The sequence below is a fragment of the Podarcis tiliguerta genome, assembly GCF_965153285.1.
Source record: "Podarcis tiliguerta genome assembly, chromosome: 8".
Lineage (NCBI taxonomy): Eukaryota > Metazoa > Chordata > Lepidosauria > Squamata > Lacertidae > Podarcis > Podarcis tiliguerta.
This window is the reverse complement of record NC_139541.1, coordinates 37987500-38011002: the sequence shown is the minus strand read 5'-3', so window position 1 is coordinate 38011002 and position 23503 is coordinate 37987500. Positions and strand designations below refer to the sequence as shown.

The following is a 23503-nucleotide window of genomic DNA, read 5'->3' as shown; positions in this document are numbered from 1 at the left end:
TTTGGAGGCCATGGGGAAGAAAGCTGGCGGTGGCAGCAAGCTTGGAGACGGCTGGGGTTTTGTTAGGATGCTTATTTTTCACCACGTTTTGCCGCTCTTGATGCTTCAAGAATTCAGGAAGCCGAAGCGCAGCGAGTGCCAAGCCAGAGCTGTACGACTGCCAAGACCCGGCTTGTTTGCTCGTCTCGCTGGAGCCAGTAACTGACCTTATTAGCTTAGAGGGCAGCTGCCTTATTAATGCACATCTGGTGGAGGGGAGGCTGCATAGTCCTTATATTGTCTTCCTGCTTGCTCCTAACTTTGCGTTACCTTGCAGGAATGCTGGAGGGGGCCGTGGGGGAGTGATGGAGAGAGAGCACCAAGGGGGGAAAGAGAGACTTGGAGGGCTGGAGCTTGTGTGTGTGTGTGTGTGTGTGTGTGTGTGTGTGTCTGCTGGTGGTTTTGCTGGGGTTCCCTCTGTGATCTTGTAACATATATGCATTGTAGCAATATGGTCCACTTAATGTGTTACTGCAACAAGCTTCCAGACCTCCTCCCCATGCCCCTAAGGTTGCCAACTTTCCCCCCCGGCACAGCTCCTGTGACTTTTAACAGCTGTGTGTGAGTAGCAAAAACATCCAAGTGGCAAGAAGCTTGCCATTGGCCATAAAATCTTTACCACCTCAGTCTCTGGTTCTTAAACAGCTATTAAAGCTGCATGAGTCTCACCCATGAGCACAAGCATTGGTGAGAAGATGGCAGTCCTTTAGCTGGCCCTCTTTACTGAAGGAAAGGGAGTGTGTCAGGAGAAGCAGCTATACTAGCTGTGGCCTGTAGCAGACCATGGCCACCAGAATATGCTGCTCTGAGCCATAAATAGCAATGCCAAGGAACTGTTGTCAGTGTAGAAATGTTGTAGAAACAATAACAATTTATTTCATAAAATTTATATGCTGCTTGATTGTTAAAATAATAAAAAACCCAAAGTGGTTCACAAAAAGAATAAAGCAATGAAATTATCAATAAAAGAGAAGTTAAAAACAATTTAAAACCTTCAAAAAATAATTAAAATCATCAGTAAGCTAAAAAAACAAAAACCAGATAAAAGCCCATGCCAACATTCTGCATGTCTGGACAGACTTGCCTAAAGAAAAATGTTTCTAGCAGGTGCCAAGAAGAGAGTACTGTGAAGGCACTTGCTAAAAAGCAGGGAGATCCAAAGGGTGGATGCTGCCACCACTAAAGGATGTATTTCTTACAAATGCAGAATGAGTAAGATGTTGTACCTGTAACAGTGCGATCATGTGGGCATATATGGGGTAAGGCGGTCTCTCAAGTAAACTGGCCCCAAGCTGTTAAGGGATAGTAATTTTACACACACACCTGGTTCTCCCTGGTCCTAGCTCAACTCTCTAACCACAAACTAGCTCTAAATAATAGAGGCTGATCTGGAAAGTATAATTGCAAGGGTTGCCAGGGCCTAGCTTTGTGCCTGTCCCTTGAGAAAAGACTTGAGATTATAGGCACCAAGTCATCTGTGGAGGCTGAGCAAGAGTAGTTTGCTTGAGGTTAAGAAGACTGGAAGAGCCCTGATGGATCAGACCAGAGTCTCATCTAGTGTAGCATCTTGTTCTCAGAGTGGCCCATCCGTTTCCGCACTAGGAAGCTCATAACAGGACCTGAGTGCAACAGTAACTCTCTCAATTTGTGATTCCCATCAACTGGCATTCGGAGGCATACTACCTCTGACACTGGAGAGAAAACATAGCCCTTGGGGTTAGTGACCATTGGTTGATAGCTTTGCCTTTGTCAGGGGTCAGCAACCTTTTTCAGCCACCGTCCCTCAGACCATGTGGTGGGCCGGACTATATTTTGGGGGGGGAAATGAATGAATTCCTATGCCCCACAAATAACCCAGAGATGCATTTTAAATAAAAACACACATTCTACTCATGTAAAAACACGCTGATTTCCGGACTATCCACGGGCTTTGCCTTTGTCAGGGGTCAGCAACCTTTTTCAGCCACCGTCCCTCAGACCATGTGGTGGGCCAGACTATATTTTTTGGGGGGAAATGAATGAATTCCTATGCCCCACAAATAACCCAGAGATGCATTTTAAATAAAAACACACATTCTACTCATGTAAAAACACGCTGATTCCCGGACTATTCACGGGCCGGATTGAGAAGGCAATTGGGCCGCATTCGGCCCCCGGGCCTTAGGTTGCCTACCCCTGGCCATTCTGATGTTGACTAAACTCATTTTAAAGCCATCTAAGTTGGTGGCCATTAATCCATCTTCCTTTAGTGAATTCCATCATTTAACCATGTGCTGTGTGAAGAAGTCTCTCTGCCTGCCTTCCTTGAATCTTCCAACTTTCACCTTCATTGGATGACCCCTTGGGGTTCTAGTATTACCTTGCCATTCAGGTTTCTTGACGATCATATAGGTAAACAACAAATCTGACCGTGAGTGGAGGAGAGACTAGGTTGTACTTTTTGCTTTGATCCTGAACAGGCTTCCACAACCTGGTACCCTCCAAATGTTGCAGGACTCCAACTCCCATAATCCTTGTCCAGGTGTTGTCAATCAACACCTAGAGGATGTGGAGCAGGAAGAAGGCTGTCTTGGCCAGCTCAGTTTTCTACTTGGGCAGTTCATCTGGATTGATTGTTAGGAAAACATAATGAATATGAGCAAATGTGAGCTTTGAGAGGCCCTTTTTTCCATGCAGGAAGGAGAAAAGATAGACATTAGAATTCTATGCATGTCAGCCATGTTCCCCATAAGCTCCCAAAATTTGTTGTCTCCTGAAAGTGGGAGAAAAAAACAACATCAGTGTGAGTTGTGGGTGGGTGGGTGAGCAAGGAAAAAGATGGAATATCTTAGCATGTTTTCCTTTCCTTTCTTCATCCTGGGCGCTCCGCCTGCCCTTTGTTGTGGCTGAGCGTAGCCAAGAGCCTTGGGAAGCGCAGGAATGTGAGCAATCTTTCTCCCAGGAGTTGACTGCTCCCTGTCAGCAAGAGCCAGAGAGCAGCTGGCTCCGATTTCAACAGAATTCCATTCTCCTCTTCTCCCTACACCCTCCATCATGCTCAGAGCCCCTCTGCCCAGCTTGTCCAGTGTAATGGTTTAAAGTTGCTAAGGTGATTTATCTTAAAGATTTCTGGAGTCGCAGGTCAAGGAGAAATAGCAAAAGATGGCTCCCACAACCACCTTACTTCCCATCTTAAAAGGGGAATGTTTTCTTATTTCTTTTCCTTTTTTTAAAATAAATAAATAAAGCGAGGTCTTTATATTCTGTATGGATGCCAGTTCTGGCTCTGATAGTCCCTCCCCCCTCAACTGTAAACATATACACTTTGAGTTTTCTAGAACTTAACAGATTCCTTAAAACAATGCCCACATGCATGATGACAAGACTAGAAATGGGAGATAGGGGACCTTATGCAGGTCACAGAATTAGGTTATGTTGTTGCAGACTTTCATTGTTGTTTTTAATTGCTGCATGCACAGAGCCCTAATTCTGCCTTTATTTGCCCTGTGATCGTTGTACTGTTTGCTCCTTGGGGCATAGCTTTGCCCTTTCTCTCCCAAGTCCCATTCCAACCACTGACTATTTTTGAGCTGGTCAGGCGTGGTATGTCCCACATTTGTTTGAGTGTTTGTTTTGACCTTGCCTTTCTCACTCTCCCCCCCCCCCTCTCACTCTTTTTGGCAGTGACATTATTAAGCAGGTCTGTACCTGGACTAGAGCAGCCACTGCCCGCTTATCCTCAGCAACAGATCCCATGGAGCACTGGTCTGTTTGTGTGTATGTGCAATACAGGCTGGTACCTGGGAAATGTGCTTTAAATGGATGGTGTCTCTGCAGCCTGACTTGACTAGCAGTTCCTGTGATGCAAGGCATAAAAGGAGGAGGAGGAGGAAGATGGGGGTGGCTTCCTCTTGGCCCCTCCCACTCACAGCAAGGAGTGGGGGTGGTGCTTTTATTGAGCGGTAAGTCATTACCAGCCTCTAGGGTCCCCTTGCTGAAGGTCACTCCTGATGTCAAGCCACTTTGTCTCCTGTGAAGGGAGGGAACACTCATTTGCAGCATCTTCTGGACAACCCCTATAGGATGGCCTGAACAGTTTACAGCAAGGATAACCAATGGGAGGGGTCGGCAAGGTTTGCCGGCCAAGGGCCGGATCACTCCCACAGAGATCATCTGTGGGCTAGACTGGCGCAGTGTGACACTGGAAATCGCGTCTGCTCATGTCCAGGGCGCCAGAAATTGTTTCTGTGCATGCCCAGACGCCCAAAATCACGCCTGTGCAGAAGCAATTTTTGGCGTCTGGACATGCACAGATGCAATTTTTGGTATCTGCGCATGCGCAGAAGCAATTTCCTGCACCGCTCAATGAGTCCTCGCACTGTGCAGCACGCTGGGGACTCGCTGAGTGGGTAGCTTGGTTGGGGGGCGGCTCGTGGGCCAGTAAAATGGCCTTCATGGGCTCCATCCGACCCATGGGCTGCACGTTGGCGACCCCTGGCCAATGGAGTACTCTCCAGTTGTTGGACTACAGCCCACATCATCCCTGAGCATTGGTCATCCTAGCTGGGGCGGATGGGAGCTGGAGTTCAACAACATCTGAGGGCACCATGTTGGCTACCTCTGCCTTTTAGAGAGTTTACCTTCTCTCTCTTTTTTTTAAAAAAACCCACTGCCTCTTGTAGCCCATTGTACTCACAGAGTTCAAGGCAGCTATCAGGTTTTTAAAAAAGTTTTCAAAGCAACAAACAAAACAGTTACTTTTTCAAAACAAAACCACCCTTGTATCCATAATATTGTGGCTCTTGAGAGAATCCAGAGCATTCTCAAATTGGAAAGGGACCTTCAAAGTAATCTAGTCCTGCTACCTCCGCCTCACAGGACACACTGAACTAGCATTCCTTTTAGATCCAGTCTCTCTGCCAGATGTCTATACATCTGCTTCTAAAAACAGCTGGATGATTAAATTCTACAGCTTCATGGAGGGGAAGTAGGGGCTTGGCCCCGGAAGCTTTGATCGATGCCAGGAATCTGCCTTGGAATGTGTGAAGCCATTATGAAGAAGAAAGTGCTTTAACTGACATTTATGCAGAGTAGATCCATTGAAATGAATGAATCTACAATAGTCTTCTTCATTCACTTTAATGGGTCTACCCTGAGTAGGACTAAAATGGGATAAAATTTAGTCTGAGTACACATTCAAAACACACTTCCCCTCATTCAAGAATATTGGAAACTAGTTTGTTACATATGCTGGGAAGTGTAGCTAGTAGCTATATGAGGGGCAAACTACAGTTCCCAGCCCTTAGTGAGGGGAAGATATGTAAATGTAAACTTATGCATGGCTTAAAAGTAAAGGTAAAGGGACCCCTGACCATTAGTCCAGTCGCGGACGACTCTGGGGTTGCGGCGCTCATCTCGCTTTATTGGTTTGAGGGAGCCGGCATACAGCTTCCGGGTCATGTGGCCAGCATGACTAAGCCACTTCTGGCAAACCTGAGCAGCACACGGAAATGCTGTTTACCTTCCCACCAGATTGGTACCTATTTATCTACTGGCACTTTGATGTGCTTTCGAACTGCTAGGTTGGCAGGAGCTGGGACAGAGCAACGGGAGCTCACCCCATCGCGGGGATTCAAACCGCTGACCTTCTGATCGGCAAGCCCTAGGCTCTGTGGTTTAATATAATTAGATACATAGTGCATACTCAAAAAGACACTGGGGCTGTGCACACACCATACGTACATTTAAAGTACCCCTCCAAAGAGTCCTGGGAACTATAGTCTGTTAAGGGGATTGTGAATTGTTGCTCTGTGAGAGGCAGACTACAGTTTCCTGGATTCGGTGGGTGGGTTCTTTAAATGCATGCATTGTGCATACAGCTCCAGTATCTTTTTGAGCATGCACTGTGTATCTACCCCTCATTAGTAAGAGAGGGTCCTAATGGATGGATCAGGTAACTAGTGAAGGGGAAATAACTTCTCTGCCTTAGAACCTGGAGAGGTGTGGAGCCAGGCTGGTGTGTTTTAAGGCAGCTTCCTTTGTGACTGTGATTGCTGGGCCCCACAAACCTTGGAACAGAAGCTTCTAGATTGGAAGTTGCAATTTAAAGGCAGCCCTGGGCCACATCTTCTCCTTCCAGAAATTCATTACTGTGCCCAACTGCTCATATACATTTCATAGACCAGCAGGTTGTGGGTTGTTTTTTTTTTTTTTACTACATTATAATTAGTGCTGTTTTGCCTGGCAAATGAAGTTCCTCAGCTGATTAATTATATGAGTTTTAGTCGATTACTCAGTTAATGAATTGGTTTTCAGTGTGAACCCTAAGCATGTTTACATCCTGGTCCTTGAGCTCAGTGGGGTTGCTCCTTAGTAAGTGTACCTAGGTAAATGGTAAAGGGACCCCTGACCGTTAAGTCCAGTCATGGATGACTCTGGGGTTGTGGCGCTCATCTCGTTTTATTGGCTGAGGGAGCCGGCATACAGCTTCTGGGTCATGTGGCCAGCATGACTGAACTGCTTCTGGCGAACCAGAGCAGCGCACAGAAATGCTGTTTACCTTCCTGCTGGAGCAGTACCTATTTATCTACTTGCATTTTGACGTGCTTTCGAACTGCTAGGTTGGCAGGAGCTGGGACCAAGCAATGGGCGCTCACTCCGTCGCAGGGATTTGAACCTCCGACCTTCTGATCGGCAAGCCCAAGGCTCAGTGGTTTGGACCACAGTGCCACCCGCGTCCCTAGTGTACCTAGGAGTGCAGCTTAAATTGGCATGTGAAAAAAGTACACAGTTCTATTTGGGGGCCATGGAGGGCTACATAAGCACATGTAGGCATGTGCTACAAAAGGCAGCATCTCAGAAGAGGCATCCCTTCTATTTGTGTGAGAGAATGTGGAACTCATCCTTTTAAGATGGTACTTTCCATATACATTTTATGAGAGAGAGGGTGGGGTGGGGGAGCCTGTGCCAGCAGTCTCTCCTTAGGTACATATCTCCAGTTTCTCTCTGTATAGTTTCTCCCACATCAAACATCCCATTCTTTAAGATCAGCAGATCAGGATCTCTTGCTGGTCTCCCCTATACAGGATTAAGTCCATGGTATGAGGGGCCGGGGAAGGGCCTTTTCAGGGATGGTTCTTTGCATGTGTAACTCACTCTGTAGCATTTAGCAGAGGAGAAACCTGATTGCTGCTACTAGTAACTGCCATTCAATTTTTTTGCTAGTTTGTGTTTGTAAAAGATTGTTTTTTTATATGGATTTTAGGTATTCTTTTCTTGTTTTGGTTGTAAACTGCTCTGTGGCCTGTCTGAAGGGTGGGATATAAATAATCTAAATCATTCAGTCCATCAATCCCTGTGATAATCTCTGCTCCTCCAACTCTGCTACCCTCAGCCAACTGAAGGTTTCTTGATCCTATATATGTAATTTCTGCTCCCTGTGTATGCAACTCCCTCCCATAGCATGGATGTGGACTGGAGCCACCTATCTCTTCTAGGGACTGATGGAAGTTGTAGTCCAAACCATCTGAAGGGCACTCAGTTGGGAAAGGCTTCCCTGGAGTGGTTCTCCTCAACACTATTCAAAGGCAGCTTGGGGGGGAAAAATTTTTTTGTCTGCGGAGGTGGCGCTAAGAGATGATGTTGTTATCGAGAGAGCCCCATCTCAGCCAGTGGTTCTTCCCCCATCAATACTTATGGGGCTGCCTATAGTTGCCTAGATAGAGAAAGTCAGAGCTGGGAGAACAGAGGCAAAGGCCATTGTGTCAATGATTATGCAAGTATGTTTTGTTTGCCTATGGTCACCACCAGCATGTAGACTGTCAAGGAGTAGAAACAAGAGCATTTGCCTAAAACTGTGTGCCCCTCATCCCCCAGCCTTAGTGTCACAGTTTTTGCTTCTAGAGACAGGTTGCTATCTGCTCCTGGTTCCTGATTTCTTTGGTGACCTCGTTCTCAAAAAGAATGAGGGTCAATTTGTGACAGAGCTGTTGACAAGATTTTCCTTCACTCAAACTGAAACAAACATCATGCACCAAGCAAACTAGAATGTCAGGAAGAACTCTTATTTTGACATGCTAGCTTTCTTTATATATGTGTATGTGTGTGTTGGGGGGGTATTTTTTGTTTATTTTAGGGAGGAGCATTCAACTATGGAAGGCCCCACTGGTAGTCTGAAGTGGAACAGGTGTAGCACTCCATTCCCTGTTTGTGAGAATTAGGCCTGTGAGATGAGATTTTAGCACCAGGAGAGGAAATTGTGTCCATGCTTTGAGACATTTAGTCACAAGGTTTTCCCCCTCTTCTTATAATGGCTTTGGAGTGGAGAGGGCTATGCCCCATCTTTGCTGAGTATATTGCTACCGACATATTATACTGACATTTTTATTGTTCTTATGCAAGTGGGACATGTAAGAAAGTATTGTGTTGTATCCCCAGACTCTCAAACGAGTGCTCCTGACCTTCCTTGGCTATATGATATAACCTCAGAGGGCTTCCAGACCAGAATAAATGCATTTATTGCTACGGTATATAGTAGTGGGCAGAGGGAGGGCTTGCCTGGCGAGCAGGAAAGAGGAAGAGTCACCTGTGATCTCACAGGTACTTGTCAGACCATTTTAAGAGGTTTTTAAATTCCTTCCCCATTTGATTTACAAATGTCAGAAAAGCTAACACAAAAAGTTCCATTTACACAGAGGGATATTAAGAAAATACACTTTTTATCCAGGGTGGTGCAGTGGTTAGAGTGTCAGACTGGGTTCGAGAGACCAGGATTCAAACTTGCACTCAGCTGTAAAGTTCATCAGGTGAACTTGGACCAGTCATTGTCTCTCACTCTAACTTCCCTCACAGGGTTGTGAGGATAAAATAGGGAGGGGGGAAACCATGGCACCGCCTTGAACTCCTTGGAGGAAAGGTGGGATATAAATGAAATTTTTGTCTGGGTTGACTTTATTAAATATATAAAAGAGAGGGAAGAGGCTCAGGACATGTGAGTTTATGGTGCTAATGTAAGCAAAAAGACCATGCTAGAGCATTGACCAGTATCTTGGGAGCTCTATGCTGCATGCTATGGAATTTGTGAAGAGAGAGAGAGAGAATAAGCATGCTGGCTTTCAGTTGAGAACCAAAAGTTCATCATGGTTGTGTGTTATTTCAGTGTCTCTTTCCCTTTCTTGTTATTATACCTCTTGCTGTGCATATGGACTGAGAAACGGTGCTTTGTGTTTCTCTTACAAATGCCATCTGCCAAGTGTTGGCCTATTGGTGTGAGTGGGTGTTTTGAAAGACACACGTTATGTAACCTACGGCAAGTCTGGTGTATGTGTGTGCAGGGTTCTAACTGGGCTGGGGCAGAAAGAGCATATGAATGTAAGAAGAGCCTGCTGGATCAGGCCAAGGGCCCATCTAGTCCAGCATCCTGTTTCAGAATAGCCAACCAGAGGGCTATGGGATCCCCAAAGCAAGACCTAAGCACAACAGCTCTCTCCCCACTTGCAATTCCAAGCAACAGTGGAGGTGGAACATATCCATCATGCCTAGTAGCCATTGGCAGCCTTATTCCTATGAACTTGTTTACCCTTCTTTTAAAGCCATCTAATTTGATGATCATCCTTACTTCTAGCACAGGCTTCCTCAAACTCGGCCCTCCAGATGTTTTTGGCCTACAACTCCCATGATCCCTAGCTAGCAGGACCTGTGGTCAGGAATGATGGGAATTGTAATCTCAAAACATCTGGAGGGCCAAGTTTGAGGAAGCCTGTTCTAGCAGCTGCAAATTCCATAGTTTAACCATAGGCTGTGTGGCGAAGTATTTTTCTTTTGTCTGCCCTGAATCTTCCAACACTGAACTCTAGTGTTATAAGAGAGAGAGGTGGACAGAGACACAAATTTGCTTCTGGAGTTCTAAGTCTTGGGGTTCTAAGTCTTACTTTCTGTGGATGGCAGTTTCAGGCAAGTCCTGCTTTCTATGCATAGCAATCTTCATGTAAAGTTTTCCTGCTGGGTTGAGGGGCGGGGGGCAGGACTTTGAAAGCTTGCAGAATTGTAGAATCTTAAATTTGATTAACCTTTTAATGCTAATCTGATTTGGTTGGCCCTCTGGCAGAATAAAGCCTAAACTGCACAGGAAGAGGTCAAACTGTCACAGCTGATGCGCAAACTTCAGGGAAGGGCTGTAGCTCAGTGCTAGAGCACCTGCTTTGCATGCACAAGGTCTCAGGTTCAGTCCCTGGAATCTCCAGGTAGTGCTGGGAGAGAATGTTGCCTGAAATTCCAGGGAGATGGTACCAGGCAGTGAAGACAACGCTAAGCTAGGTGGACCAATGGTCTGACTTCTTATAATGCCTATGTTCCTTTGCTTACTATGACTATTGTTTCCATACCCATTGATCACACTGCTTGGGGCTTATGTGAGTTGTAGTGCAAGTTAAACAAGCTGAAATCTCCATGGAGTTAGCTGTATTAGACTGCTACTAGTGTTGTGGCACCTAAAAGGCAAAACAGATTTACTGGGGCCAAAGCTTTTGTGGATTGGAGCTGATTTCATTACAAGAAATGTCTATGCTAAGCTGACAAGTATATGTGTGTGTTTATAGGAAAATAAATCAGAAGCAGTACGGCCAAAAGTCCATGGAAAGTAGAAGAGGCTGTCTGTAATTCTTCTGTGCTAGCCTCAAGTGCAAATCAGATAAGCACAGGCACCATTCACTGTGGGAGTCACTGCTTAGAAAACATTTTGCCCCTTTAGGAACATGGGAAGCTGTACTGGGTCAGTATTGTTAGCTCTGACCGGCAGTGGCTTTCCAGGGTGCTTTTTGCAACTCCTGTTCCTTCTAACTGGAGACTCCAAGGATTGTACCTGAGACCTTCTGTGTGCAAAGCTTTGAAGATATAATCAAGTGGTGTGTAATTTTTATGAAATAAGTAAAATAAATAAATAAAAGCAAGTACTCTCCTTATGTGGTAGAGAAAACCTTGGCTTCAGCTGATTAAAAGCATAGCAGACAAACACGTCTATCCCTCTGGAATGTTGCTGTGAGAGGTCAGGGTGCTAATCTTGTATACATTTGGGCTTTGCATAGAAATGTCACAGGCTGTGCCCCTTCCAAGTTCATGGTTAGTATTTAGCCCCACAGCTAATACATTTCTCTCTACATTTCCCCACTGCTAACTGCTTTTATTTCCTTTCTCTCTTTTCATGCATCTGCTGCACGAAAGCCTCTGTCTCAATCAGTCATTTAGTCTTTAACTTGGAACTTGTACGGCAAACCATTAAAAACACTTACATGCTGATGTAGTAGCCAGAGCCTAACACTAGAGGGCGCCGGAATTCTACTGTGGCATCCAGTTCTGCACACCAAGTTTGCAGATTGTCCTCCTGCTACACTGTTTACTCCTCCCCTTCCTTTCCCCAGCTGAATATTATTATTATTATTATTATTATTATTATTATTATTATTACATTTTGTTCCTACCACTAAGATCCCCCTTCACACATGCACACATTTGGATGGAAAAGTAGCCTTCCATCAGAGTGGAGGAATGCCAGGGAGAAATTGCATGCAGACAGCTCTATTTCAATCTCTTACAAGGGGCAAGCTTCACTTCCCTCTACTGTTCTCCCTCCCACCTTTCCTCTTTCCTTATATGTGTTCCTGGGCCAAAACCTTGGGCTTTTATGGCTCACCAGAGACATTATTAGCAGATGTTTCGGCCGTGATGTATATTGCCCCACTGCCTAATTGCCTTGAGCATTTCTTCATCCGTTTCCAGCTGCCTGCAAGAGACAGGATCTGAAAGCAGCTCATGGAAGGCAGCAAATCTCCCCGCTGGGCTCCCCTCCCCCTCCCCCTCCCTCCCTCTCTTCTGTACGACTCTGCTTCCCTGCTGGGAGAGCCTAGATGGAGCCGCACAAGGAGAGCTAATGGGTCTCCTGCCAAAGGGTGGCAGCTCCAAATTAGATTCACCTTTTAATGCCAGAGTAATCCGATTTGGAGGGCTCTCTGGCAGAATGCAGGCTCAATTGTACCTGGGAGAAAGATGGGCAGACAGCTCTTATTATGTATCCCTAGTGGGGAGGGTAAAGAAGAAGAGGCTATAACTTTTAAGAACTGTCTCCGCCATCCCCTTTCCTCCAAAGAAAGCAACACAGGAAATAAAAAGCTTTTTTGTTTTGTTTGGGGGGGGGGGGGAGACAGAGAGGGTAGAGAAAGGGGGAGACAGAGAGGGTAGAGAAAGGCCGGGATTAAATTTGCAGCACCTTTCAACATCCGCTTGATGTGCAGAAATTAGCAAGTAGTAATGCTTATCTCTATGTTGTGAAAGGGTTGCTTCAGCTGGTTTTTGCCCATCAAACCATTGTTAAAATCATAAGGGCAGGCCTGGTCTGTCTGCCCCCCCCCCCCAAATAATCTTTTTAAACGTAAGAAGAGCCCGGCTACAACAGGGCCATTACCCATCACCTTGTTCAGCATTCTGGGGCTCATCCACACTTCTGCTTGTCCTGTGCCTAGAAAGCACTGGTGGTTTTGCCTTAACCTTGCCATATTCCCCTGGAAAACCCACTCTTTAGCGCTAAATCAAAACAAACGACAGTCTATGGAAAACTTGATTGCTGTTTGTTTCAGTTCAGCACTCAACTGCGGGTTTTCTTGGGGGGAAAGCTGTGGGGAAACAGAAGTGTGGATAAGCAGTGGCCAACCAGATTTTTTCTGGGAATCCCACAAGCAGGACCTAAGTGCAACTGCACTCTCCTCATTTGCGATTTCCAAGAACTGGCATTCAGAACTATGCTACCACTGACTGTGGAGGTGGAACTAACCATCGGACTAGTAGCAGTTGATGGCGCTATCATCCATGATTTTGTCTAATCCTCTTTCAAAGCTTATCCAAGTTGGTGGCCATCACTGCCCCTTGTGGGAACAAATTCCAAAGTTTAATTAAGCATTGTGTGAAGAATGATTCCTTTTGTCTGTCTCAAATCTTCCAATATTCAGCTTCATTGGATGAGCCCTTTAGGTTCTAGTAATGTGATAAACTTTTTTCTCTCCACTCTCTCCACACCATGCATGATCTTATCTGCCTCTATCACATCCTCCTTTTCTCACCTTTTGCCTAGACTAAAAAGCGTCACATGTTGCTCTAGGTGTGTTGCTGTAGTTCCTTGAATATTGGTGTTGCCCCTTTCTGCACCTTTTCCACCTCAGCAATATGATTTTGGCATGCCATGTCTTTTTAATGCCATGGTTCTTGCCCAAGACCTGCCTTAGCATGTAACAGTGCCTCTTTGGCCCATTCTTCATTGGTAGTCAAAAATACTTCTGTCACTTTGGCTGGGATTAATTGCATGAAATGTATTTGGGTGTGGCACTGTCAGGATTGGGAGGTGGGGTGCTCCAAGGAGGAGATGGATTCCCCCCCCTTCATCTCTCTCTCTCTCTCTCTCCTTGAGCAGCTGCTCCTTAATAAGCTGTTAACGATGATACAGTAAGTGGAAGCTGGCAGTCCTGTGGGAGCTGCCATGATTTATGTAATTGGTCTCTGAGGAGACATGAGGATCTAATATTTACATGCCAGTATTAGTCCCCCGGGAGCCCTGTCTGAGCTGCCAAGGCAGGGTATGCCTCAACCCACCTCCTTCAATCTGGGCCAATCATTCATGGAAAGAGCAACTCAAGGAGACTGGCTGTAGGGGGAAAGGAGCTTTTTGCTTAGCTCTCCCCAGTTCTGGCTGGGGAGGGCTCTGAAGCATTCTTGTGCTTCAGACTGCCTGTGCCTCTGAGGGTGCCGTTTCGTGCACTGCTGGTTTTGCACATCAGTACAAAATTAGAAGCACTGAGAGCTGGAGTCCTGGCTGTGCAAACAGCATGTGCTCTCTGCTGCTGTCCTGCCATTGCCTTTCTCTGTAGTCTGGGATGGTTGTGGGTCCCCTCAGGCTGGAGCTGCCAGCAAACAAACCGAGGAGGCCGGGTGCCATATTTACATGTGTTTCATCAGATGATCTATGAATGCTTAGTCCTTCAGAATTTGGTCCTTTCAGCTTAGTTTTCAATTCATTCTAGCACATAATTATCCTCCTCATTCTAAGTTCAAAGCACTACATCATTATTTCCAGAAGGGAGAACACACACACACACCATTCCTTGAACCACTGGGGAGTGTGATGTGGAACTCTTTCAGTACGAATGAGAGTGGGTGATGGTAGCAGTGGTGTTCCCATGGTGGCCTCTTGAGGACAGGTCTACACTGGCAAGCAGCCGTGGAGGGGGGGTGGGTTGCTGAGAGGAGAAGTGTTTCCCAGACCCCTCTTCCTCACATACAGGGAAGACTCAGAAGACAGCGAGCAACAGATGGGCTGGGGCTGGTGCATTGTTGCTGACAGGTGTGAGAAGGACACCAAGCACACACAGCTGGGGCCTCTGGCTTGTTTTACCTGCCTGTTTTGCCGAAGGCCAAGACAGCTGCCTTTGGGAGACAAGCAGGTGATTGCCTTGGAAACCAGACCTGTGGGTGGGTGTTTCTGTGCAGTCCTGGGTACCGCAAGGTCTCCAAGCAACAGCTGTGTGAGACTGAGGAGGTCAGCAGAGAGGCAAAATAGGGGCAAACGGAGAAGCCCACAGGAACGTTTCCACCCCTCCCTATAGCAGATTTTCTAGGGCTTGGCCTATGTTCCATATGGAGGGAGAGGGATTAAAGGGACTTAACCCATATGGCAAGATTAGTGATACAAAGAAACTGGCTTCCCTGGACCAAACAGCAAAAAAGAAGAATGATGCCAGACCCAGCTTAAATTGACTCAGGGGTCAGCCCTATATCCTTTTCCCAGCGCCATGTCTGTAAACTGGAACATATGAAGAGAGTGCCTCTAGACATGTGCAGAATGGTTTTTTCTTTTTTGTGGCTTAACCATAGATTGTTCCTCCTCCCATATCTGAGGTTTATTGACAGAGGCTCCCAGTTATGCTGGAGCCCCAGCAATTAACCATTTGGTATCATTAAATTGACCTTGGAAGGAATTGTAATGCCTATCTCCTCCACTTGGGGGTGTAAAGGGAAGTAAGAGTTCCCAAGTAGAAAATAAAGACATTGGTTTCCAATGTTTTTCTCTCCACAGACCACTTGAAAATTACTTGGGGTCTTGGTGGACCACTTAATAATTTCTGTTTGTTGTTGCAATTGTAATTCCATAGAATTAAAATTGTAATACATAAAATACAACAAATGAAGCAATAAAACAATTAAAAATCAATGTGGATATTGCCGTCTCTAGTCTTCAGCCACAAATCCACAGACACACCAAGGATCACCTGAATGAACCTTGCAGACCGCTAGTGGTCCACCAGACCCTCCAGGTGCCCCTATTTTACAGGGACATCCCTCATTTTGAGAAGCCATCCCGGTTTCTGATTTGATCCTGGAATGTCTCACTTTTCCTTAGGATGTCCCTATTTTCATTGGAGAAATGTTGGAGGGTATGGTCCATGGACCACAGTTTGGGAACCCCTGAAATAGGACCATTAGCTCACATTGATTGCTTCCTGAGGCTGTTTCAGAGGCTTTTGACTTGGGGTCAGAGGCATACCAAGTGGTTGGTGAAACCAGCCCCCATTGGGGGCTCAAAAATAACCTATCAGACATTGGAGTCTTCCTGTGACATGTGGAGCACCCACTCCCTCAGCACAATACTCTAGCACCTGCTTTGCTTGCAGAAGAAATCTGCCAGGATCTCCAGCAGGAAAAGCTACTCCTGCTGGAGGGGACGGAAAGGGGTTTCCCCTCTTCCTGGCTTCCTGGCAGAGAGGAGCACAGGCACCCTATTCAGCCCTGAGGAGGCATGTTCCTCCTGTCCAGGCAACCTTTCCTGCTTCTCAGATTTCCCCCCCTGGGGTATGGGTGGGTGTCAGTACAGCTCCTTGCCCAAGGGCACAAGGGACCCCAGGTATGTCTCTGCTTTGGGTTGTTACTCTGAGCCAGCAGCTCCTGTCTTCATTAGCAAAAAGTGCCATGTCCTTTCATCTCAGGTGAGAAAGGTCAGAGCAAAGAGGTGTGTCTTCAGCACTTGTATAGTGAAGTTTCCAAGAGCAATGCTGTGGGGAGAGAATGCCCCAAATTGGGAGCTGTCACAGAGGGAGCTGTCTCCTGGCCCACCTCCACCCCAAGCTTCTGAGGGTTGTGGAACTACCAAGAGGGCTCCCCTCTGCTTATCTTAACTCCTGAGAGATTCTGCAGCTCTACCAGCCTCAATAGGCAATTTAGTACTGTATTTTTTGCTCTATAAGACTCACTTTTTCCCTCCTAAAAAGTAAGGGGAAATGTACGTGCGTCTTATGGATCAAATGCAGGCTGCACAGCTATCCCAGAAGCCAGAACAGCAAGAGGGATCGCTGCTATCGCTGCAGTTCTGGCTTCTGGGATTCAGAATATTTTTTTTCTTGTTTTCCTCCTCCAAAAACTAGGTGCATCTTATGGTCTGGTGCGTCTTATAGAGCGAAAAATGCGGTAATTTTTGAGGGCTTATTTGCAAGCTTATTTAAAAGCCAGGTGCATCTACTCTGCTGTCTCCAACTTGGAGGTTTTAACTTCTGCAGACTCCACACGGGAGAGGGAGATGAACTTTCAGAATGGCTGGCAATTCTCCTGGCAGCTCAGCTCACAAGAGCAATGTTTTAGCAAGGCATTCCCTAAAGTCAAAACATACAAAGGAAAAAATAGGGCAGTGATTTTTTTTGGTTGGTTTTTTTTTTTTTGCCCCAGGGACAAGCCAGGAAACAGGTGCCACCTCTGGTAAACAGAGACAGTTGGCACTTACATTTCTGAGGTTGAAGTGAGTTCAGAGGTTGTTATCCCAAGACACCTTGAAGCCCCCAGAGTGATCCCAGGCAGAGAGAGGACGCTTTAAGAAAAAGGTAACAGAAGACACTTTTGGCCAGACTTGTGTCACCCCCCCCCCAAACTCCTGTGCCTTTAACAACCGCCTGTCAAGCAGAAACAAAGCAGGTAAAGCTCTGTGGGAGGAAATCTTCCTTTTTGCTGCTCTCCACAAACGTCCTGTCTCTGGGTTTCATGTTTGGGAGAGGTGAGGGTGAATGTGTGGGGCAATGCTAGGGATGCCTCAGCCCTTCCTATTAATTCCAGCCTGGCAGAGAAGCCCAGCTGGTTTCCCCAAACTCTCCATGTACTGAGGCAAGGGCTCCTCCAGACTGGTGTCTCCCACCAGCCCCAGCAAGCACAGCCAGGGAGTTTTAGTTCAGTGACATCTGAAGAACCAATGGTTTCCCACACCTGACCTAAGGGCTGCCACTTTTCTCAAGCTGGGTTAGTTATTCTGTTGCAGTTGCAGACTTCTAGTTCCTCTCTTGGCTGTATGTGTGGGAAGGACTGTTATCGCTGTCTAACCAGAACTTGGGCTGTTACGTAGAGAGAGAGAGAGAGATGTTGTGGAGGCACAGTGAACTGTATTCTCGAGCAGCGGCTACCAGGCAGGCATCTGGGCAGTGGGGACGTGGTGTTGCCTCATGGTCTTTGAAGAAGTCTTGTGTGTACCCAGTGGCTGATGCTGAACTTCAGAACTAGTTTGGGAAAGTGCTTGTGATGCTCATGAGGGCTGTTACCCTATTAAAGAGATCACAGTGAATTAATAAGAACCTCACACAGTTGACCAAATCTTTTATAAGTTGGCATATGACTAAAACTGCAATTGGGAAGGGAAAAATGCATGCTTTGTTTTTAGGTAACGTCAGTGAATGTCGTAGTGTGAACTCTTGTCAGAAGAGGCATTCCTTTCTGTTCTGACTGTAAAGGCAAGGAAGGGATGCCTCTTTGAAAGTGGTGCATGTCATTTTTAGGGTTTTTGATTTAAATACAGTGGTACCTCGGATTACAAACACTTCGGGTTACAAACGTTTCAGGTTACAGACTCCGCTAACCCCGAAGTAGTACCTTGGGTTAAGAACTTTACCTCAGGATGAGAACAGAAATCGCGTGGCGGCGGCGCAGCAGCAGTGGAAGGGTCCATTAGCTAAAGTGGTACCTCAGATTAAGAACAGTTTCAGGTTAAGAACGGACCTCCGGAATGAATTAAGTTCTTAACCAGAGGCACCACTGCAAAAACTTATAATAACCTTTTTAGAAAGCAACAACAAATGTTAACTGGGAATGATTTAATGGTCATTGAAAATGGTTTTCAGCTGTGGGGACCACAGGCTGAACAAGAGTCAGCAGTGTGACGCAGTGGCAAATGAGGCTCATGCAATCCTAGGTATAAAATGTACATGAATGGCTCTGTCCATTTTTGCCTCTGGTTGCACTGACATGTGGCCCTCAGAAAATTGTCAAGGAGGGTGTGTGAACGTTGGACTGAAAAAGAATTCCCTGCGCCCCTGGTTTAACTAAATGCACCAGTGCTCTTCTGACAGGTCTTCTCTAGGCAACCCAGCTCCTTTAGGGGAAGAGACCCAAACAAGGTCTGAGCTTGGCAGCTGAACAAGGGCCAGGGAGTAAATGGCTTCATAAAAGTAGCAGCCAGTCTAAGCTGGAGCAAAGCTTGGATCTGCTGCCTTATTACCCTCGGCACAGCCTGCCAGGGTTCTTGGAGTGGCATCTGCTTTCTGCTTTGGCTCTGGGTCTGCCTGAGACCCTCTCTCACTGGCAGGAGGAACCTGAGACAGAGGTGTTGTGGGCAGGCTCCCATGGGGCTGTGCCAGGAAGAAATGCTTCTTCTCATATTCTTTGGTTTGCAAAGAGGCTCTTTCCCTTCCAGTCCCTAGCTGGTTGCTGCCTTGTTCAAGGAAGGGGTCTGCCCTCAATATGTTGTGTAATTTACCAGGGATTTCTGATCAAGAGCACAGCATAGATAGTAGAAAAATCTAGCCAGCTGTTCTTCTGCTAGTTTTGAACTCATGACAGGAGAGTTACTGTTTGAGCAGGCAACAGAGAAAGGGGTCAGTGGAAAGGGGAGTTAGTTGTCCTGGGAAATGACCAGTGAGCAAAGCTGGGGTCCATATAGACTTGTGTGAGAAGATGGTGCTGGGTGTTTTTTATGACCTGGCTGTGGGTGTTACACACCATGATACTCTCCCTGCACCCCACATTGTTTCCAGTCACCTTAGATAAATTGATGGCAGATAAAACTATAATTGGCTACTGGCCACAATGGCTATGTTTAAGAACATAGTTTCTGCTTGTACACTTTCCAAAGGCATCTGATTGACCACTGTGAGAATGGACTAAATGGACCCCCAATGGCCTGATCCAGCTTCAGGGCTTTTCTTGTGCTGTTATATTATTTATGTTCCTGTGTTTGAGGCCTTGTACCCTAAGCTCCATGCAGATGGATGTCATATATAAAATACATAAAAGTGAGAAGACATCCTAAGTTTTTTTCAGATGTGTTTTGTGCTATCGGAGGATCTTGAAAGTTTCCCTTTTTTAGTCTTGCTAGTTGTTCAGAAATGTCTCTTGCCTTGTACATCTTTATCTACCATGGAAGAAGTGGGTGGCCGGTGGGGTGGGGGGAGAGACCCTAGACTTTCCCCCTCTGTCCCCTTCCCTGCATTCTGCCCTTCCTGATTGCCGAGGCCCTTTTGGGGACGATGTCTCAGTTGGGGTCACGCCATGCTCGACTCTCTGACCTTTGCCCTCACAGCCAGTTGGAAGGGCAGCCCTATCACTCCCCGCCCCCGCCTGCCGCTGCCTTCCACCTTTGTTTATCCAGACTCCATCAAGCCAGCTGCCCCTCGCATTCCATTGTTGCCATAGGAACCCTTTGGCATGTCAACAGAGCGGCTGCCTTTGCAAAGGGGGTCGTCTGTGTCCACTGGCCTTTCTTTTCTCAATGGGGGAAAATGACCTCTGAGGCTTGGATCCTGGGCTGGGGTATGCAGCAGACTAGCAAGCGAAGCAAAGCACTCTTTACAAAGGGATCATGGAAGGCCTAGGCACACCAGGAATAATCTGTGAAGGCTCGTTTCTGTGGTGCATGCACTTCCCGTATGCACCATGACCTGGATGGCAAAAACCACCTCTGTGTGGCAAGGGGTCCTGAAGGGTCAATGATCTTGCATTTAGGCAGAAGCTTGATGAAAGCACTTTGAAGTTCCTTACAGCAAGGAAAGGGGGGCTCTTGTCAGGATCCCTGGATGAATCCTAAGCACTTCAATTGTAGGTTGCAAGTTCTCTCTAGCCTCATAGACTCAGGATAGATGATTTGCTCAGATTTCTATCTTGAGGGCATGGCACAAGGTTACGCACCGAGCCTAAAGCTCTTATGATAGAGGATAAAATTCAACACAATGGCAATAGGATGTATAGTTACCTCTTTAAATAAGCCAGGAGAAGATATTTGAATGCTTCTAGAAGAAAGTCTACTTTTAAGAAGGTAGACTTTCTGTGGATCAGGGGCACTCAGTGCACTAAGTGCATTCACACACACCAATTTGCCATTGACTGACTTCAGCAAGAGTCAACTTGAATGTATGAAACAGCCATCACAGATCAAAGACCCTAGATAGGCTTTTAATTCTGTTTTTCATTCTCTCAGATGCAATATTTTTCAATGGGAGGCAGTTTATATCACTTGTGAGTCCATGATGTGATGTGACATGTATCCGTCTTTGGATCTGCAATTTTTGTCATACACAGAGATATAGGCAAGCAGTTGTTGTTTTGGCTGCTGGCACTATGATCCTTTTACTCTTGCAACCAGCTTTCGCAACCATACCACCCCATTTCAGATTTGGGAGTTAGGGAGAAAGGGTTCTCAAACCAGAGGAATGACCTCCAGGCAGGCCTCAGCCCTCTCTATGGAGAAACTAGCAAGGGCTGTCTCTGACCAAACAGGCTCTCACCCTGCAGCCACAGATATTGCATGACTAATGGATGCCCCCCCCCATCCCCGGCTGGCTTCCAGTCATTGCAGACGCTCTCTAATCCCTGTTTTTGCTGCTTCTGCCTCCTTAAAAAAATGTTCAGGGATGGGAGGAACAGCTGCTTCTATACCCCCAGCTCAGTAAACAGAGCCTCCGTGTTGACCTAACAGCCATCTTGACATGCAGAGAAATCGCCTACATTTCCATGGAGCCTTTTCTCCTCTCTCTCTTGAACTCTTGCGCTCAGCATCTGCTCTGTGACTCACCCCGGCTGTCATTGGCTGCTCAGGAGACAATTAACACACACACACACACACACAGAGAGAGAGAGAGAGAGAGAGAGAGAGAGAGAGAGAAAGGTAGCCCCCCTTCCCTGTGCCAGCGCTGGGACAGAGATTAATGGGCGCATTTGTTTGGTGTGAGGACAATGCACAGGCTAGGGCTTGGAGCGAGGGCTGGTTGGAGCGTGTTTGCCCCCCTCCCCAGCCCCCTTCATTGCCACTGCCTTTGTGTGCATCTATCTGACTCAAAGTGTAGAAGGGACTTGAATAGACGGAGGCAGGACAAACACTCTTTGCATTTCAAAAGGGGTGGTGGTGGAGAGAGTGTGTTTTGTGTGCGTTTTTCTTTTCTGCCTGCCTGGGTCCTGCTCAGGTTCCTCCTGGCATCTGCTTGCTTGCACTACAGAGGCCAGGACCCAGGTGTTGAGTGTAAGGTTCTGCTAGAGTCAGGGCAAGAAGTGAGAGACAGAGAGAGAGAAGCTTTTCCGTGTAGGAATTTTGTCAAAGTCTGTTGCAGGGATAGTGATGGAGGGTGGCTGTAAAACAAGGGTTGGTGAACTACGGGGGCGGGGGGAGACATGGAAGTGGCCCTATGTGGTCTCTCTGTGTGGCCCTTGGGATGCTACCCAGACCATGCCCCCCACTCACTGGCCCTGGTCTACACTCTTCCCAAGTTCCTTCGTGTGTCCTTGAACTCTGGTAAAGAACCACGTACACCACCTTGAGCTCCTTGGATATTAGATATAAATCTAATTATATTAATAAATAATGCCTCTTATTTGCATTGTGTGTGGATAGAGATGATGTGCACATGAGGGAATGCACAGGAAGCCTCTGGCTTGCTGTTTGTAAGTTACGGTAAAAAGGGAAGAGTCACACCTGTAGGTCCACCTCTGGCCCCATCCATCATTGGCATGCAGCCCCCAGAAAGATACCCACCAGGGAATACTGAAAAAGAAGCAGTTCCCACCTCCCATTTTAAACATTGATGGTGTCATAAGGTGATGATGTGCACTGTCTTAAACAAAAGCTCGTGTCAGGGAAGGGGATGCTGCGGTTGGAAAGTCTTCTTAGAAAGTCTTTGAGATATACAGACTGTACCAAGTCGATTCGGACCCTGAAGAAACGGCCCACACATAGACTGTGTGAAAAGGCTTTGCTCATGTGTTCCACCCCTGCCTAACATAAAATGGAAAGAGCAAAGCTTTGTCTGCTTTACAGTTTGGGGCACTCTGTGGCATCTCTTCGTGATGGCTTCAAGTCCATATTTTGAAAAAATAAGTAAAAATCCTGCATCTGCTTGATTAGCTCAACTGACATGCTCAGCTAGCTAGCCTATCCAGGTTTTGGAGTTTGCTCAGGCTTTAGTTTTCTTCCTGGGGTAAAGGAGTAAGGGGTGTAGAGAGACATGTTTATGTCCTATGTGGGATCTACTAGGTACCTAGCCTGCATCTTCTTAGCCGCTTGAACCATAGACCATGGGTGTTCTTGCAGCTTCTCAAATGTGCAGACGTGTGTTTGTAAGATAAGCCTATTGGTGGCTACTGATTCTGATGGTTTTGTTCTACCTCCCCTGTCGGAGGTACTATGCCTCTGAATACCAGTTGCTGGATACCTCAGGAGAAGACAGTACTACACACACCTTGCCTGTGTCCCAGCAGGTGTCAGTATAGTGTGAGGATGGAAATATGAATCCGTCTTCCATCAGTGGCCTGGATATATGCTTCCCACCTGCTTGCCCTCCAGCTTCAATGCTAGGATTTAGGAGAGCATCTGCTTCCCTGCTGGGGGAAGGGAGAGGGAGTGTAGTGGGGAGGGGAAAGGGAGGAAGGGAATACACACACAACTTTTTTTCTTTGTGCTTTTTCTGTCTCTGGGTGCTACCAAACAACCTGTTTATTCATCCTGCTTTGTTTGCAGGGAGATAAGACCACACTTGCCATTTAATGGGCATTCATTTGGATTTGTTTGTGGGAAGGTTAGATGAGGAGGTTACAAGCAGTGTTATCCCACACTTTCCAGTGCATTTCCCTGTGATTTTCCTTATCACAAACAGTCTAATTTTTGCAAGAGGGCTGGGCAGGGGAAGCAGGTTTGTTCTGAAACAACTCCCCATCACCTAGAATTGCACACTGTGAATTTGCTGGTATGTGATTGAATCCCACCCGAAAATAGCAGCAATCTGGAAGCACCCTCTCTCTTCTGACCCACTTCACAACTGGTAGCCCATGGTGCTTGTGAGCAAAGATTGTGCCAACGGCTAGTATGCCAGCATTTGCTATAAGTTGTTTGTGGTGCACTGATTGTGTGAGCTGTTTCAGGTGAGGAAGGAGACACTCT

The 23503-nt window shown here is 46.6% G+C and overlaps 1 protein-coding gene and 1 long non-coding RNA gene across 6 annotated transcripts in view; one reads left to right on the top strand and one right to left on the bottom strand.

Moving 5' to 3' along the window:
* Positions 1-23503, top strand: part of GSE1 (Gse1 coiled-coil protein) — a 425723-nt gene that overhangs the window by 92061 nt on the left and 310159 nt on the right. The gene's annotated exons all lie outside the window — the stretch shown is intronic.
* On the bottom strand, positions 17452-19714 carry LOC310682807. The gene is made up of 2 exons (XR_014514182.1): positions 19478-19714; positions 17452-17628 (listed from the first exon to the last, which is right to left on the bottom strand). It is a non-coding gene; the product is annotated as an uncharacterized lncRNA (long non-coding RNA).